The 14,598-nt window shown below is 54.4% G+C and overlaps 1 long non-coding RNA gene across 1 annotated transcript in view; it reads left to right on the forward strand.

Moving 5' to 3' along the window:
* Positions 1-3,004: 3,004 nt before the first annotated feature.
* LOC148222009 (uncharacterized) overlaps positions 3,005-14,598 on the forward strand; it is a 58,093-nt gene continuing 46,499 nt past the window's right edge. The window contains exon 1 of the long non-coding RNA XR_015807035.1: positions 3,005-3,322. This is a non-coding gene — a long non-coding RNA (uncharacterized LOC148222009). The remainder of the gene's footprint in view (positions 3,323-14,598) is intronic.

The raw sequence follows: 14,598 nt of genomic DNA on the forward strand, positions 1-14,598 counted from the left end.
CCATCCCCCCGCCCCAGCGGCGATCTGCAGCTCGAGCTGGTTTCACCTTCTCAGCGCATCTCAGGATGCTCACCCCGAGCCCTCGGGCAGCTCTCCGGCCACCCGGGACCGAGCTCGGAAGATTTGCACTTTGGCTTCTGCAAAATGAGGCTGTGCCGTCCTCCCCCCTGGCTGTGCACGCCAGGTCCTGCTCCACGGGCTTCTTCTGCAGCACCCTGAGCCACAGCCAGCCCGCACAGCTTGGTTCACCTCCCCAGGCCCTGAGAGCCCGTCTGGTGTGTGCCACCCATCAGGAAAAGAGGTGCTGGGAGGGCTCAGGTAGTGCCCAGGCTGCACAAGGAGCCGTGGCAGTGCTGGGAACCAAGAGCATGGTTTTGTTTGGAGTGACACACACATGGGTGACTTTTGGCAAGAAGGGGTGTGTGGGGATGCTGGGCCTGATGGCAGTGGATGTGCACACAGATCCGTGTCAGCTCTGAGCTCTCCCCTCCATCCCAATGGCTGGCTGGACCCTGTCACCCCAGCCCACACAGATCCATGCCAGCTCTGAGCTCTCCCCTCCATCCCAATGGCTGGCTGGACCCTGTCACCCCAGCCCACACAGATCCATGCCAGCTCTGAGCTCTCCCCTCCATCCCACCACCACTGTCAGGACCCTGTCACCCCGGCTCACACAGGTGCTGCTGCACTGCCTAATGCCTCTTGTCTTCTGGCAGCCAGGAATGTCCCAAATAATGCCACCCTGAGATGGAGAGAGCTGCTGGGCAGTGGCAGAAGGCTGACATGAGGGGGTTGGTGGGGTTCTGTGCTTGGTGTGAAGCTTGGGGAAATCTCTGGTGTGGGTCTGCATTCAGGCAGGAGCAGCCCAGTGACTGCCCAGGCTCTTGGGCAGCACCAGCCCTGGCCTGGGGTGATGGTGAGAAGAGTGGGGCTGTGGGGGGGGATGTGGGGAGCACAGTGTGGGCAACCCCTGTGCCTGGTGAGTGCATGCATGTGTGTGTTCACATGGACAGAGGTGCACTGGACGTGTGTGTTCACAGGCTGTGTGACAATGATTGTACCCATGACAGAGACCTGTGCAGGCTGCAGGCAGGTGTGACAGGGTATCTGTGGGCTCTCTGTGTGTGCTGAGGCTCGTACCACATGCAGACAGACACCAGGTCCAACCCCTGCTCCATGGATTTGCTGGCACCAGGGACACACGTGAGGCACAGGGGGTCACGTCCCTGGAGCTGCTTCCTTTTTCCTGGCAGTGACAGCACAGGACAGCGCTGGCTCTGCCACCCTGAGGCTTCCCCCCTCAGCCTGTCCCTCCACCCTGTGCTGATCCACACGGCTGTGTGTCCTTGTCGCTGCCACCGAGTGGAACCTTCTCGAGTTTTGCCTGGGCTGTTTTTCAGCGACATCAGCTCCCCTGCCTGCTTCAGAGCTGGCATTTGCTGCCATAGGTGTGACAGTGACATCTACAGCCGGGGGCTTCCCCCTCTCTGAGATGCTTGGAGCTGCTTGAGTCCCTGTCCCTCACGCTCAGCTTTTGCCCTGCTGTGGGTTGATTTTCATAAAGCAAAGTCCAGGGAAGGCATCACCACAGCAGGGCTGTTCTGGACACTGTTAAACTAACACTAACTGCCACCGTGGTTAATCTGTACCAAGGTCAAATTCACAAATCGGCAGGTTAGCTTCAGTTCCAGACTGAAATTAGATCATCAATTAATTAAATCATCACTTTGATACAGAAAGAAAACTGGAGAGGACCCAGTCCTCGTAAATCCTGCAGAAGCCTCTGAGAAAGTGGCTCTGTATTTTATTTGGAAGAATCTGAGCGAAGAAATTCAAATCCATAGTGTGATAGTGAGAACAACTTATCACCCACTGCCTAAGCCACAACCCCGGAGCTGAGCTGGGCACTGCTGTGTCCATCGTGTCCCCAGCAGATGTTACAGCTCAGCATTAACCTCTGCTTCAATAACCAGGGGTTTGAGGCTTCCCATATACCAGAATTGACTGATGACTATTTCAAGTTTCTTAGGACTTTGAAACCCAAACCTCACTTTAATTTTATGAGTAATTTTATGGGACAATCTTTAGGGCTGTGAAAGCTGGAAACTTCTCCTTCAGGTGCCTTGACCTTATGGCTGCTCATCTACCCATGCAGGAGCCCCTCTCCACTTTCATCTGATCACCCTTGAATTCAGAGCTATAAAAAGGATGGGCTGTCTCCCAGCTAATAAAAATAGGGAAAAAAAGGAGAGGCAAAGCCAAAGATAAAGGTGTTGTGAGCCCTCCCCTCCTGCAGTCTTTGGAAAGTCCTGGAGCAGGGACTGGTGTCTGAATCAGCAGATGGTGAAGTCCTTCAGGCACGGAGCTGCTCACTGCTGGCTGCCCAGGGCACAGAGCCTGCTCGCTCCCAGGTGGGATGGGATGCAGAGCTTGCAGGGCGGGTGGTGCAGGGCTCCTGAGTCAGGGGCAGTTTAATGGGGACTTCATCACTCTGGGCTACGTGTGGCTAAAGGTAGACTGGGCTCCTGGCCTGAGTAACTCCTGAATTCCCAAGCTCCTGCTCTGCTGGGGTCTTGGGGTCTCCTCCCATGCAGTTAAGAGTGTGGGTTCATGCGTTTCTCCGTGTACCTACAAGGAGAGGACACTGAACTGGGAGAAAATGCAGATATGCTGCAAATGGAAGCAGGGCAAGTCTTGGCTCCAGCCACAAGGGATGTTTAATCTGTTTAATCTGTTCTTCATCTTCTAGAACTGATGTTCACACATCAGGGTGACTCAATTCAGTGCCAGGTGCAGCATTACAGAGTGGGGGCTTGTCCCCCTCTGGCAGTCATCAGGACCTGGCACAGGCACTTCTGGGTCTTGCTTGCTCCCAGATAATCAGTTCCAGCATCCTTTCCCCATCTCTGGCATCTATGAGCAGACATGGACTGCATTCCTCAGTCTTTGCTCATCCTTTTCAGTTGAATCTGGCATCACATCCACTGACAAGTCACATCCAACTTCTCCTCCACCTGCCCAAGAGGGAACCTAAAAATGCAAATGCTCTCTTTGCCCCAAATCTGCTCTGCACAGAGGGGCTCGGCAACGTCTCTGACAACAACCAGCAACGTGTCATTTGTTTTTATTACTCTAGGAGGGCAAGCTGCTGTGCGTGACCAAGGAAACCGAGAGCGGGCTGCCCTTGTGAACTTGCTGAGTGCCTGATGGAGATCGGGAGGAGAAGAGAGCTGGGGGAGTAGGAAAAGCATTACTTCTCTGCTGCTTGTTGGCCGAGGCAAGATTGATTGACTGCACTGGCGATAGCGTAGCACTCGTCAAGGTAGGCACGGAATTGTGGTGAGCACTAGAAAACCACCAGCCGTGGGGATGAACTTAATGTGAGGGGAGACATATGGGGTGGGTGCAGGCTTTGTGTTGAGCTGGGGAGCGGTGTGGCTCCCTGAGGCAGGGAAGGGAGAGGAGATGGGTCTGACATGGAGCACACAGGCGTGTGATGGCACTGGCTGGTCACTTGATAGAGCAGGGCTGGCCTCATTCTGCCTCCCTTTTGATGTCTCCAGCATTTACAGCCAGTGCTAGAGAGAAAAGGACACTTCTAGGATGCAATTCACCTCCTCAAATCAGCCAAGAGGTGTGTCCAGAGGTTATTTCACAGGTGGAGGCTTCCTCCCTTGCCAGCTGAAGCCCTGTCCAGAAGAGGAGATGCTCCCAGGCAAAGGGCAGGCCTAGGAAAGGGCCTGAAGAACAGGGGGGTGGCTGGGAGGCACATCAGGGACGGGGATGGGAAATGGGAAAACACCACGGTACTGGCTCAAAGCCCGAGTAAGTGGCTGGGGGTGGCCGTGATCACATGGTGCCATGCACAGGCCAGCTGGAGGGATGGCAGAGGAAGAATCAAGGTGAGGGTTTGTGAAGAGAAGAGGAGCTGGAGGTGTTCTATGGTAATATAAAGTCGGTTTGGTACCAACAGCTCAGTTTTGCATGATGGTGATGGCTCCAGTGCTATTTCCCACTGACAGATATTCAAACCAGAGTCATTTCCATAAAAGACATGGAAATTATTTTTTGGATAATTTTTTTTCTTTAGAAAGCCTCAAAAATCTGAATTTGATGCTTTCAGCCTTCAATTTCCCAAAACTGAGGGGAAAAGCATTCAGTTTAAGGGGGAAGGTTAATGCAGCAGCATTTCCCTGCTGCTGACCTCCACCGCCTGAATTTCACCACATCCGAGACCGAGCGCACAGCACGGCAGCGGCGCAGGAAGAAGCTGGGGTGTTAAGGAGGCCAAGGGCGTCTGGCTGGTGGGAGGCCGGTCTGGGAGCTCCCTGGCGAGGGAGGCCGAGGGCTCAGTGGGGCGAGCAGTGGCGTGAGCGGGGCCGGGGAGCCGCGCCGGTCCCTCCGCCTGCCTGCGCGCTGCTGGCCCCGCAGCTTCCTCTGGCAACGCCTTGCGCAGGCTATTTTTATGCTGTGTGAAAAAGCGAGTCCTTCTGCGAGCTGAGGGAATGCGGCGTGGAGAGGGAAAGTGAATTAGTGAAGGTCACAGGCGGAATATGGCTCTGCGCGCTGCTGGGGCAGAGCGCGGGGAGCTGGAGGGGATGGAGGGCGGGCTGGGAAGGGCTGGGCTGGGTGGGAAATGGTTGTGGAGCAGCTCCACGTTCCACCTCTGCCTTCCCGGGGAACATCCCGGCGCCGTGGCCCTGCCAGGAGCTGGCTGAGCGCTCCTGCGCTGCTCGAGGTTGCTGGTGGAGCATCAGCCGCTCCCCGGGCTGGAACCGGGGTTTACATACGGCATAAAAAGTAATGATCGCGCTCTCCCGCTAAATCACACTCAGCCATGCTGGAAGGGGAAGCCGCCCTGGTCCGCAGCGGCAAAAGGTTCGTACAAGGAGAGTACAAGCAGCTCCCGAAGGCGAGAGAGCCTTTTTTCCCTGCCGGAATCGTGAGGGGAGCAGTGCCCAGCACCACGGCCCCGGGACATGGCCAAAAACCACAGTCATTTCTGCGGCATCCCTCTGGCCACGCTTTCCCCGCTTCCTCTAAAGCCATGGTTTTCCTGAGAACAGCAGGGAAAGGTGAACGCGGATGATGCCCTGCCTTGCACATCCCTGCCGGCAAATGGGAATTCGGGATCTGGACCACGCTTGGGCTTTCCTCACTTGGTTCAGCCAAGTGAAAAGTTGGCCATGGTGCTCCTCCCCTTGGCGCGGGGTTGGGAGCAGGGATGGGAGCCCAGGAAAGGGGAAGTGCGGATCTCCCTCCCGCTGCTCCCGCTGCCGGCTCCGTCCCGCAGCGCATCGCGTCCGGGTACCGCGGGGAGCCGGCGTGCTCCCGGCAGCCTCCCGCTCCTGGGGGACGCTGGAGGCACAGTTCCCATCACTTTCCCATCTCGGAGCAGATTTATGAGCCTCCCAAAAGCTCTCCTGCAGCCCTCCAGGAAGGCTGGGGCTGGGGGCTGGCGGGGGGGGGCCTGTTTGCAGGGAATTGTGAATCTACTTTCTTACACGGCTGCGTACCACTGTGCAACGGTAATCCCCTGAGCAGGGTGAAACGGAGGCCTAGCTACCATGACCTCCTCTGTAGGTTTCCATGGATACCATGTACTATAAATAAAAAAAGGAATTTCAAACCAGTTTTCAATCCTGCTTAGTGGGAATAGGAAACCTCTTTTGAATTTAGTTTCCTATCTCACCTTACGGGGGTTATTTTGCAGCCTGTTTGAAACAAATAATTACCCCTTCAGCCAGGAAATTACCACCAATCTTACCTATTTACTTCCAAACACTCGGCTAATTAGCACATTGGGGAGAGCTGCCTATTTGCACGCTGGAGATGGGAGGCTTAGTGTCTTTATTTTGGTGGTGCTGGGAGAAAGGACGCGGGGCCAAGGGTCAGCGAGGGGCGTCAGAGCCCTCCGAAAAAAAAAAAAAATAATAAAGAGAGCAGGAGAGCTGTAAAACTCGAAACGCCGAGATGCCGTGTGAATTAGCGTGCGAGAAGCCCCGGCAAAAAAGGGAATATTACATCTGCATCCTTTTGCAATGAATCAGAGTCATGCTGCAGATTTTGTCTGGCATACTGGGTCTCTGGAGGATAGAAAATAATTTGGTCGCAGCAGTGGGAGGTGTGTGTGCGTGGAGAAGGGAGTTGCTTTCCAACAGCCTGCTGTGGTGAGAACATGCCTGACACTTCATTCCTTTCCAGTTAATGCAGCGAGGCCGGGAGGAAACTTAACCCTCTAATTGCTAAAGTGTACCGGGGACTTGGGAAAGTCCTTGGAAAGCAAACGGGGCTCCCGGGGTCGGTCTCCCCTGGCCCGGCAGCGCTGGCAGACAGCTGAGGGATTTGCCCAAATGGCCGGCGGTGGGGGCAGGGGAAATGCTAATTCGAAACAGGCGCTGGCGAGCGGGGCCGGAGGACAGAGAGGTTGTGTTTGTCAGACCTCTGGGCTGGCAATGGGCCGGCCAAGTCCAGCCCGTCACAATGCTGGGTCTGAGCCAGCGGGACACGTGGTGGCTCCTAGAGGGGTCTCACGGTCTGGAGTTCCCAAACGGTTCCGCAGCCGAGCTCAGCGCCGTCGCTCCGTGATCCCGGCACTGAAAAACCCAAGTGCTTTCCATTTTTTTCCGTCACCACACCCCTGTTATGTCCCCCTGGCTCCCTACGTGGCTCCCGCTGCTGTGGCCACCCAGCAGAGCCCTCATGGCTCATGGGGTGACCCACAACTTCCACCGGACAAGGGAGGGAGGGGAGGATCCATGAGCAGCCCCAGCTGCTGCAGCCCCATCCATCTGAGGCTGCCGGGGCTCTGCTCCTCGCTGCTGTCCCTCGCTGGTCTCTGGGAGGCTGTTCCCAGCAGACACAGCTCTGTGTGTGAACCAGGAGGGCCCTGTCTTTTCCTCTCACTCACCCCAGCAAGGCTCTCCCACAAAGCACAGGGACTGAGAGAGCATAAGCTCTCCACAGCTGGAAAGGAGGAAGAAGAGGAGGAGGAGGAGGGATGCACAAAGCACCTGGGGCTCAGCCAGAGCCTCGTGTGCAATATGGGTAAGCTCTGCTCAAAGCTTGTCCGTAATGTTTAATAGCACAGGATGATCACGGGCATCTGACTTGGAGCCTGTTCGCTGCTGCCCTCCTAAAGCTCCTCATTAGCATTTCCAGGACATTGACGTTGTGCTCGGATATACGGGAAGGCACTCATAAGTTACAGAGCAGCAATAGATCAACGTTAGAGAAGGGCCCATTTAAGCTTAATATCAGAGGCTGTGTTTTTCTGGAGTCAGGTGTCTCGTTCCCATTGAAATTCAACAGGAGTTGGAGTCTGCTCCCAGGGCTTCTCTGAAAGTCCCAGACTTAATTAGTATTTATCTTAATTAGGGGGATGTTACCTGCTCTGGGAACCTCATGCTATCTGCTGTATTCATCCCCACAGCATCCTGGGAAAGGGCTCCCAGCCCTTTTTGCAGTAGGGGACTGAGACACACGGTGGCTGCTGCTGCCAGCCTGCCGCTCAGCAGGGAGCAGAAAACATCTTCTGGGGGGGCTGAGAGGGTCACAGCACTGCCCCCCTCCCTTTCTGGGTCATGTTCTCTTGGGAGACCAGGTGAGGACACGCAGGAATCCAGAGGGAGGTGCAGGAGGATGCTGAGCCACCTTCACCTGCCTGGCCTCGGGGAGCGTTTTCAGGGCGACCTGGGTGGACACAGAGGTGGCCCAGCCCTGGCAGTGCTCTGGAGCACCGCTGCTCGTTCACCATCTTCAGGCCAGGCCACAAATCGCAGGGTGGAGGATGGGAGGGTGGGGAAAGGAGAAAATCAGTGCTTTTTTTTTTTTTTTTTTTTTCCTTCTCTTTAAAAAAACAAAAACCCAAAGTTACCGGCTTGGGAAGAGCTTAGAAACCTGATCTGGTCCGAGCCATAAAGAGCCAAGAAGGACAAGCCATGGGGCTCTCTTGGCAAGTAGAATCTCACCCACACCCTCCTGCAGAGGCGGGGAGAGACAAACGAGTCCAAACAGCTCCGAGGTCCTCCTGGCATGGACTCTCCAAGGGCAGAGGAGCTGAAATCTGAGCCCCTGCTGCTCCGCGGTGCCGGGAAGGATGGAGTTCCCCACCACGGTGTCCCTGTCCTCCCCTCCCCTCCTGCCTGGCGTGAGGGATGGGGTTAGGATTCCCAGCTGGGCTGGCAGCTTCAGGGAAGGGGTTTGGAACAGGAACAAGGCAGCTGTCCCCTGGCAGAGCCATCAAACACGGTGACCTCCCCCGTGGTGCTCCCGTGGGTGGGATGTGAGCCTCGGGGGCTGCAATGGGGACCTCCAGGGATGTCCTGGGGATGCTCAGGGGATGCAGATGCAGCATGACCCAGGGATTAGGGCAGTGGAAGAAAGGGAGGATGAACATCTCCCTCCTCCCACTGGGAAAGCTGCCTCCAGGCAGAGCTGTGAGCCCGGGCAGGCTGTGCTGGCAGATACCTCCAGAGGATCAGACTTGCCCACAGGGCTTTGGGCCAAGGGCTTTGTGGAAGAGATGGTGAAAGGCAGCAGGAAGCTCAAGGCTGGCCCACAGAGCGTGCTGGGCATGGCACAGGCAGTGCTGATGTCTGGGCAGAGGCAGGAGAAAAGGGACTCCAGAGAAGGGCAGGGGTGGGATGAGCCATCTGCAAACATCCACCAGCGGTGGCACAAGGAGCAGGGAGCAGGTCTGGGGGGAGCAGGGACAGCAGGAGGCTGAGAGCTGCCATGTCTTCTGCCAAGAGCCAGGTGGGTCAGCCTGCAGCTGACCTGAGGGACACTTTTGGTGCTCTGGTGACCAGTGACTCTCTCCATGGGCCAGGGAAGATGTCTGAGATGTGGTGCTGAGCATTCAGCTGCTCATCAGGAGTTCAGGGAAAGAACAGGGGGGGACATCTGTAGGACAACTGGACCTGTGGCCAGGTCTTTCTCCAGCTCTCCTCCATTAAATGCATATCCTGGAGGGCAGGAATGGTTTTCCAGATTTGCTTGTGAAGTGTAGGGCTGGAGTTTGAGAAAGGGTTGGGATGGAATGATCTCTTCAAGGAACAAATGTGGCTTCAGGATGAAGAGAAAGGAGGAATTAGTTAGTGGGGGTGAATAGTCCCAAAATGCAAAATATTGCAGAAATTCCTTCATTGACCAATTGGTTCAAGACTTTGAATGGTCTTATCTCCAATCTCTTTTTTTTCACTCACCCTGGGAGAAAAATGGCAAAAGTTTCATAAAGGAAAGGAAGCTCTCAGGAACTAAGGGTTGATGTTGAATGGCCTGATGAAAATTCCTGGAAATGGTAACATAGCAGAGCTGCAATTAGGAGCCATATCCTCACGAATAACATGGAAAGCTGTGTAAAGAGCATTCCTTCCAGGTCCTGGGGACACAGGAATACAACAGGTGGCACTGAATTTAATACTACCATTAAACAACTTCTTTTATTCAGCCAGGAGAAATATGGAAAGATGGACAGCTCCAGCATTTCATTCTGCTTCATGCAGAGCTGCCATTACCTCGCTCGATATTTTATGGAAGGCTCGCCGGGCTGAGCCTGGAGGCTTCGAAATCATCGACAATGTGCTAATGTAAAGTTGCCTGAGCTTATGGAAGATTTTGAAGGCCTGGATTCCATGTGTTGAGACTGGCACCATATCAGAGGAACAGCTGAGTATATGGAGCAGGGAAGCTACGTGTAAGTTATCCAGCAAGGAGAGAATCTGCCTGGGGCTGCAATCCTGGGTGCTGTGATGGGGAGGGGAGGCAGCGGTCCTGGCTGGTCCTTTCTCAGCATGCAGGCAGGCTGGGGCTTTGCTCCACACAAGAGCAAGCTTATCCTGTTGGTGGACACTGTCCTGGGCAGCTTCGTCCTGTTTATGCACAGGCCAGGCAGGGATGCAGAGCTGGGGCTGTGTGGAGGCTGGGATGGGATGTGAAGCAGGACTGTGTGTCTTCCCTCTGCTGTGGGACAGTGCTCTGGCTGCCATCACAAGGGCCAGCTGCAGAAGTGGTTCTGGGGCCACAGGGTGAGGGACAGGATATTTATAAAATCTAGTTTAAGCTTGGAAAGCATTTCTCTCTCAAGAAGGTCATCTCTTCTCTAGGGTGGCCAGCAGAGAGAAGCTCCTGCCCTGAGGAGCTGCCTGCCCTGCTCAGAGGGAAAGGTGCCTTCAGCCACCACCTGGAAACCCCTTGGAGTGCTAAAAGGAGTTACCAGTTCCCAAACTGCTCTGACAAAGATCCCAGGAATGCCTCGCTCCAGGTCTGCAGCGAGGTCCTGCCCCACCACCAGAGATTTATTTCATTCACCCACGTGAAGCAGAAATAATTGTCCCCCAGCTACCCAGGCTTACTGCCTGCCCCATTGCAGGAGGCACTAAAGCAGGATCAGCCAGGGCAGAGCTCAGAACAGCTGGATGGATCTTGGTGGTGTCTGGAAGGATTGGAACAATCCAGTCACGGGTGCTGGCTCACCAGGATAGGCAAGGTGCTCACCAGGATAGGCAAGGAGCCCACCAGGATAGGCAAGGAGCTCACCAGGATGGGCAAGGAGCTCACTGTTTCTGTAGCCACATATGAAGCAGTGGTAGCTGGAGGGTGCCTGGGAAGGGAGGAGTGGCTCTGCACGCAGGGGGACAAGCTTTTGTGACAATGAGTTTTGAACTCTTGCAAACACCACAAGCCCACCTGAGCTGGTTTTCCCAGGAACTCTGAGATTCCACAGCATCCTGGCACCACGACCAGCACGATGCTGCTGCTGGGGACAGGCTGAAGCCTTTATCTTTCCTGAGTGAGTGAACAAGCTGAAGACTTTAGATACAGCCACCAGCATCCTTCCTTGTGGAGCAGGTCACCCCTGGCCACCAAGCCAGGCTGCTCCTTCCCCAGGACAGTTTGTGCAATGAATTTTCACACTGGCCCAACACAAGTGGGCTAAAAGAGCTGCCTCACTCATCTGAGCTCTTTGGGAAGGTTCTTGGGCTGGGGCTTTTGCTGTCCTTAGAAGAGGCCACCAGGATGTGTGAGTGGAAGTGAGAAATGAGATTTCCCGGGAATAATCCTCCTACATGAAACTCAGTGGCATCTGTGAAAAGGCTCGTGTGCACCAAGACGCGATCCACGTGAGGGAGCGTCGGGAGATGTCTGGAGTGAGACCATGTCCTGTTAATTTGCTCAAATTTTGGGAGGGTCAGGTTCAGTGGGGTGTCCAGAGAGAGGCACCATGGGCCTGGATCACAGAGCTGAGCTCAGCACAGGGCACATCATGTCACAGAGGCAGAACCCATCCTGAGCCACTCCCTGCACTGAGAGCTCCTGAATTGGCTGCCACCTCCCAGGAATTGGGATATTTTGTGACAACCCAATGAGCCCTCTGCTCCAGAGCCCAGCAGTGACCAGAAAGGTGAATAAAAATGAGACTTCATGGGAGAGACTGCAGAGAAGGATGTCAGGAGCCTCAGAGAGGCGTTAGGCAGGCGGGGGGTGTCACCGTGACCTCGCCTGGAGCTGTGGGCAGGGCTGCACATCCCACCTCACAAATGACAGTCACAGGCACGGATCTGGAGGAGGGCTGGGAAAATAGCTCCAAGACTGGCACACCCTGGGGCTTTTATATGCACAAGCTTGGGCCCATTTGGCTTACAAAACTCTGGAAGTCCTAATTCCAGCTGGTACTTTCTGGGGTGACTGGAGCCAAAGGCTTGCTGCAGGGTTTGGGGAAGTCAGCTGGACTTTGTCTGAATGTTCTGACCTGCAGTGGCATGGGCTGGTTAAAACCTGACAAGAGATGCTCTGAAGTAGGAAACTCCTGCCTCCATCAGACCAGGAAGGTGTTTCTGCTCCACGCTGTGGGTCAGCATTGTGCTGTCTGTATTTCCTTAGGCATTTGTTAACAAGCCACTGCTAAATAGTGATAATCCTCCTGCTGCAAAAGCCCAGGTCTGAGTGTTTGCTGCAGCACGATAATGTCCCCAGCTAAAGAGTGTGTTTGGAGCCCATGCAATGGCTCACTTAAATCCACGTGAGACTCGAGGGGTCTTGGCAAAGGAGCAACCTAAATCAAATTAGGAAGACAAGGGGACGTTCCCACGGGCCACTGCCTTGGAGTGAGCCCACAGGACTTGAAACAATGAAGTTTCCCTTGCCATGAACAGTAGAAACAGGTAATCCAGATTAGTTGCTAAGTGCCTCCAGGAGGTAGGATTAGTGAAGGGAAGACTCTACAGCACTCAGCTGGCAGAATCTCACCAGCTAAAGGGTATGGCCATAACTGTGCCTTTGCAAGTGTCAGGCTGGTCTTGGAGGGTGAATCACGGGAATGACCACGAGAAGCTCTCCAAGAAGCGATGCTCATGTGTACAGGAGATGTCTGTGAGTCTGTGCCACCTTGGCTCTCGCTCCAAGCACTGTGATTAAAGCAGTGAGTTTATTAATTTTGGTGTTGTTTTGGCATAAAGCATTTGCTGCATCAGTAGATGTTTGAATTCACACAGACAACACGAGGAGTAAAATGGTGTTTCATATGTCAGGTTTGTTTTCACTCCAGAGAACTGGTCAAAAATGGAATTTTCTGTTTGAAGATGTTTGAATTCCCAGTTATTTGGGTCCTACATAAGTCATAAATTCTGATGAGCTTTCAGAGGCAAAGCTTCTGCCTTTCATGGGAGTAGAGCATGGTTCATACTCAGCAGTTCAGGGTACCTGTTTTGAGTCTGCCCTTGGTTTAAATTGATATCTGACCATACCTCATTTCTCTTCTCTCCCTGGGGCTTCTTTCCTGTCTGCTCATCTGGAGAGCTCCCTGAGACTGGGTGATGCCAGACCCAAAGGAAGCATCCCTGATCCTGGGTGAATATGGCATCCCACTGTGGAAAACACCCCCTGGACACGGGGAGCATTGTTAGAGACAAGATCTGTGCTATTTTCTCCAAAACCACAAAGCTCTGGAACATTGATCTGCTTGTACTGGAATCATTGTTGCTTTTGAAGTAGCTCTACTGGAGGCAATGTTTGTGTCTCCAGGGCCTCCAAAAACTAGAAGAGGCAGCAAAAAAATCACTGGGGGTCTGGTGGAGGAGGTTTCTGAGCTGTCTTTCCCAGTGCTCCTGATAGGAGTTTTTGGGGTGCCACATCCCCTGGTGAGGTGTGGGCACTTTGCCTCCACTGAAGGTGGTGAGGAACACCTGCAATGCAGGGCTTGGGGAGCAGAAATAGAGGCCACGAGGTGTGAGGGTCAGTTTTCCCTCAAAGGAAGGAGGTGAAGAGTCTGATTCCTTGAGGCAGAATAACCGAAAGGAGTGGGGGTCACTGTAGGTCAGCAGTGCTTGGATGGGAGCTCTGTGTTGGGGAGCTGAGCAAATGGGGGAACCTCAGAATCAGGTGTCTTTGTTTGAAGATGCAGGTGTTGGAGCAACACACCCACCCAGTGCTGCACAGAGATCAGCCCCTCCTCGCTGGCATCAGGTGGTCAGGGATTGCAAAGTGCTAGCCCAGCCCTTCCCAGAGGGATGAGCTGCTGCAGGATCCTCTCTGACACATCCCTTCCCTGCCCCTTCCCTCCAGGCACAGCAGTGGTGAAGCCCCCAGAGCCTGATGGAGAACCAGAGCATGTGCGAGCCTGCTCTGTGTCCTTCCCAGGCAGCGTGATTTGGACTGGGACCTAACCCCAGCCGTCATCTCTGCCTGGGATAAAGGGAGTTTGTTTCTGCCTTAGCTCATTGCAGTATCTCCTGCTGGCAGACTTTCCAATTAGGGAGCCGAGTGGGAGTCAGGAGAGACCCCAGGGTGGATTTCACACTCACTCTGTATTTATATGTAAACCTGGATGCAGGGCTGAGCTGCTGAGAGTGGGAGCAGGAGCACTGAGGGCGAGAGGCCAGCCTGGAGAACAGAGGTCTTTGCAGCTCTCATTTGCAGTGTGTGGGGGACAGAGCTGAGAAAGAGGTAAAGTCTGGCTTGTCCCTCCCACTGCTTCAGCTCATGGGTCCTTCCCAGACCCTGCCTGTGCCTCCCAGAATGGCACTTGAGCATCTTTGAATGACAGAGATGGCAAGCTCTCCCCTGGTGACAGATTTGAGCATCCCTTTGTGCCCCAGTAGCCACCTGGAGCACACACAGCATGGGGGTGCAAGACCTGGCTCAGGTGGGTTATAGGGTCTGGCCCTGCATGCTTCCTCTCTTATCTTTGGCATTCCAGTGCCCCAGAGCTGAGCCCCGAGTGTCTCTGCTGTATCCTGACATTGATGGTCCTTCTGGCCCCACAGAGGGGTCAGCAGAAGCTGACCAGCAAGGGAAATGTGGGCAGAGGAGGATGGCACAGCTGGAGGGCACATGGACCACAGACATGGGGCAGGGAGCAGAGGATGCCCCAGGCAAGGCTGGAACACCTTCCCTCCCAGCCTTCCCCATTCTCTGCTCCCTTCCGTTTCCATTGGGTGGGACCCTTTCAAACTGCCAAAAAACACTGGCTTTCCTCTCTGTTAAAAAAAAAAATATATATATATATATTTAATGAAGGCAAACAGATGTGAAGTTAAAACCTGGAGGGAGCAATTCTTCCCTGGCCAAAAAGGATCAAAGCGTTGCCCCCGTGGGCAG

The sequence above is a fragment of the Sturnus vulgaris genome, chromosome 15 (genome assembly GCF_052056855.1).
Source record: "Sturnus vulgaris isolate bStuVul1 chromosome 15, bStuVul1.hap1, whole genome shotgun sequence".
Taxonomy (NCBI): Eukaryota; Metazoa; Chordata; class Aves; order Passeriformes; family Sturnidae; genus Sturnus; species Sturnus vulgaris.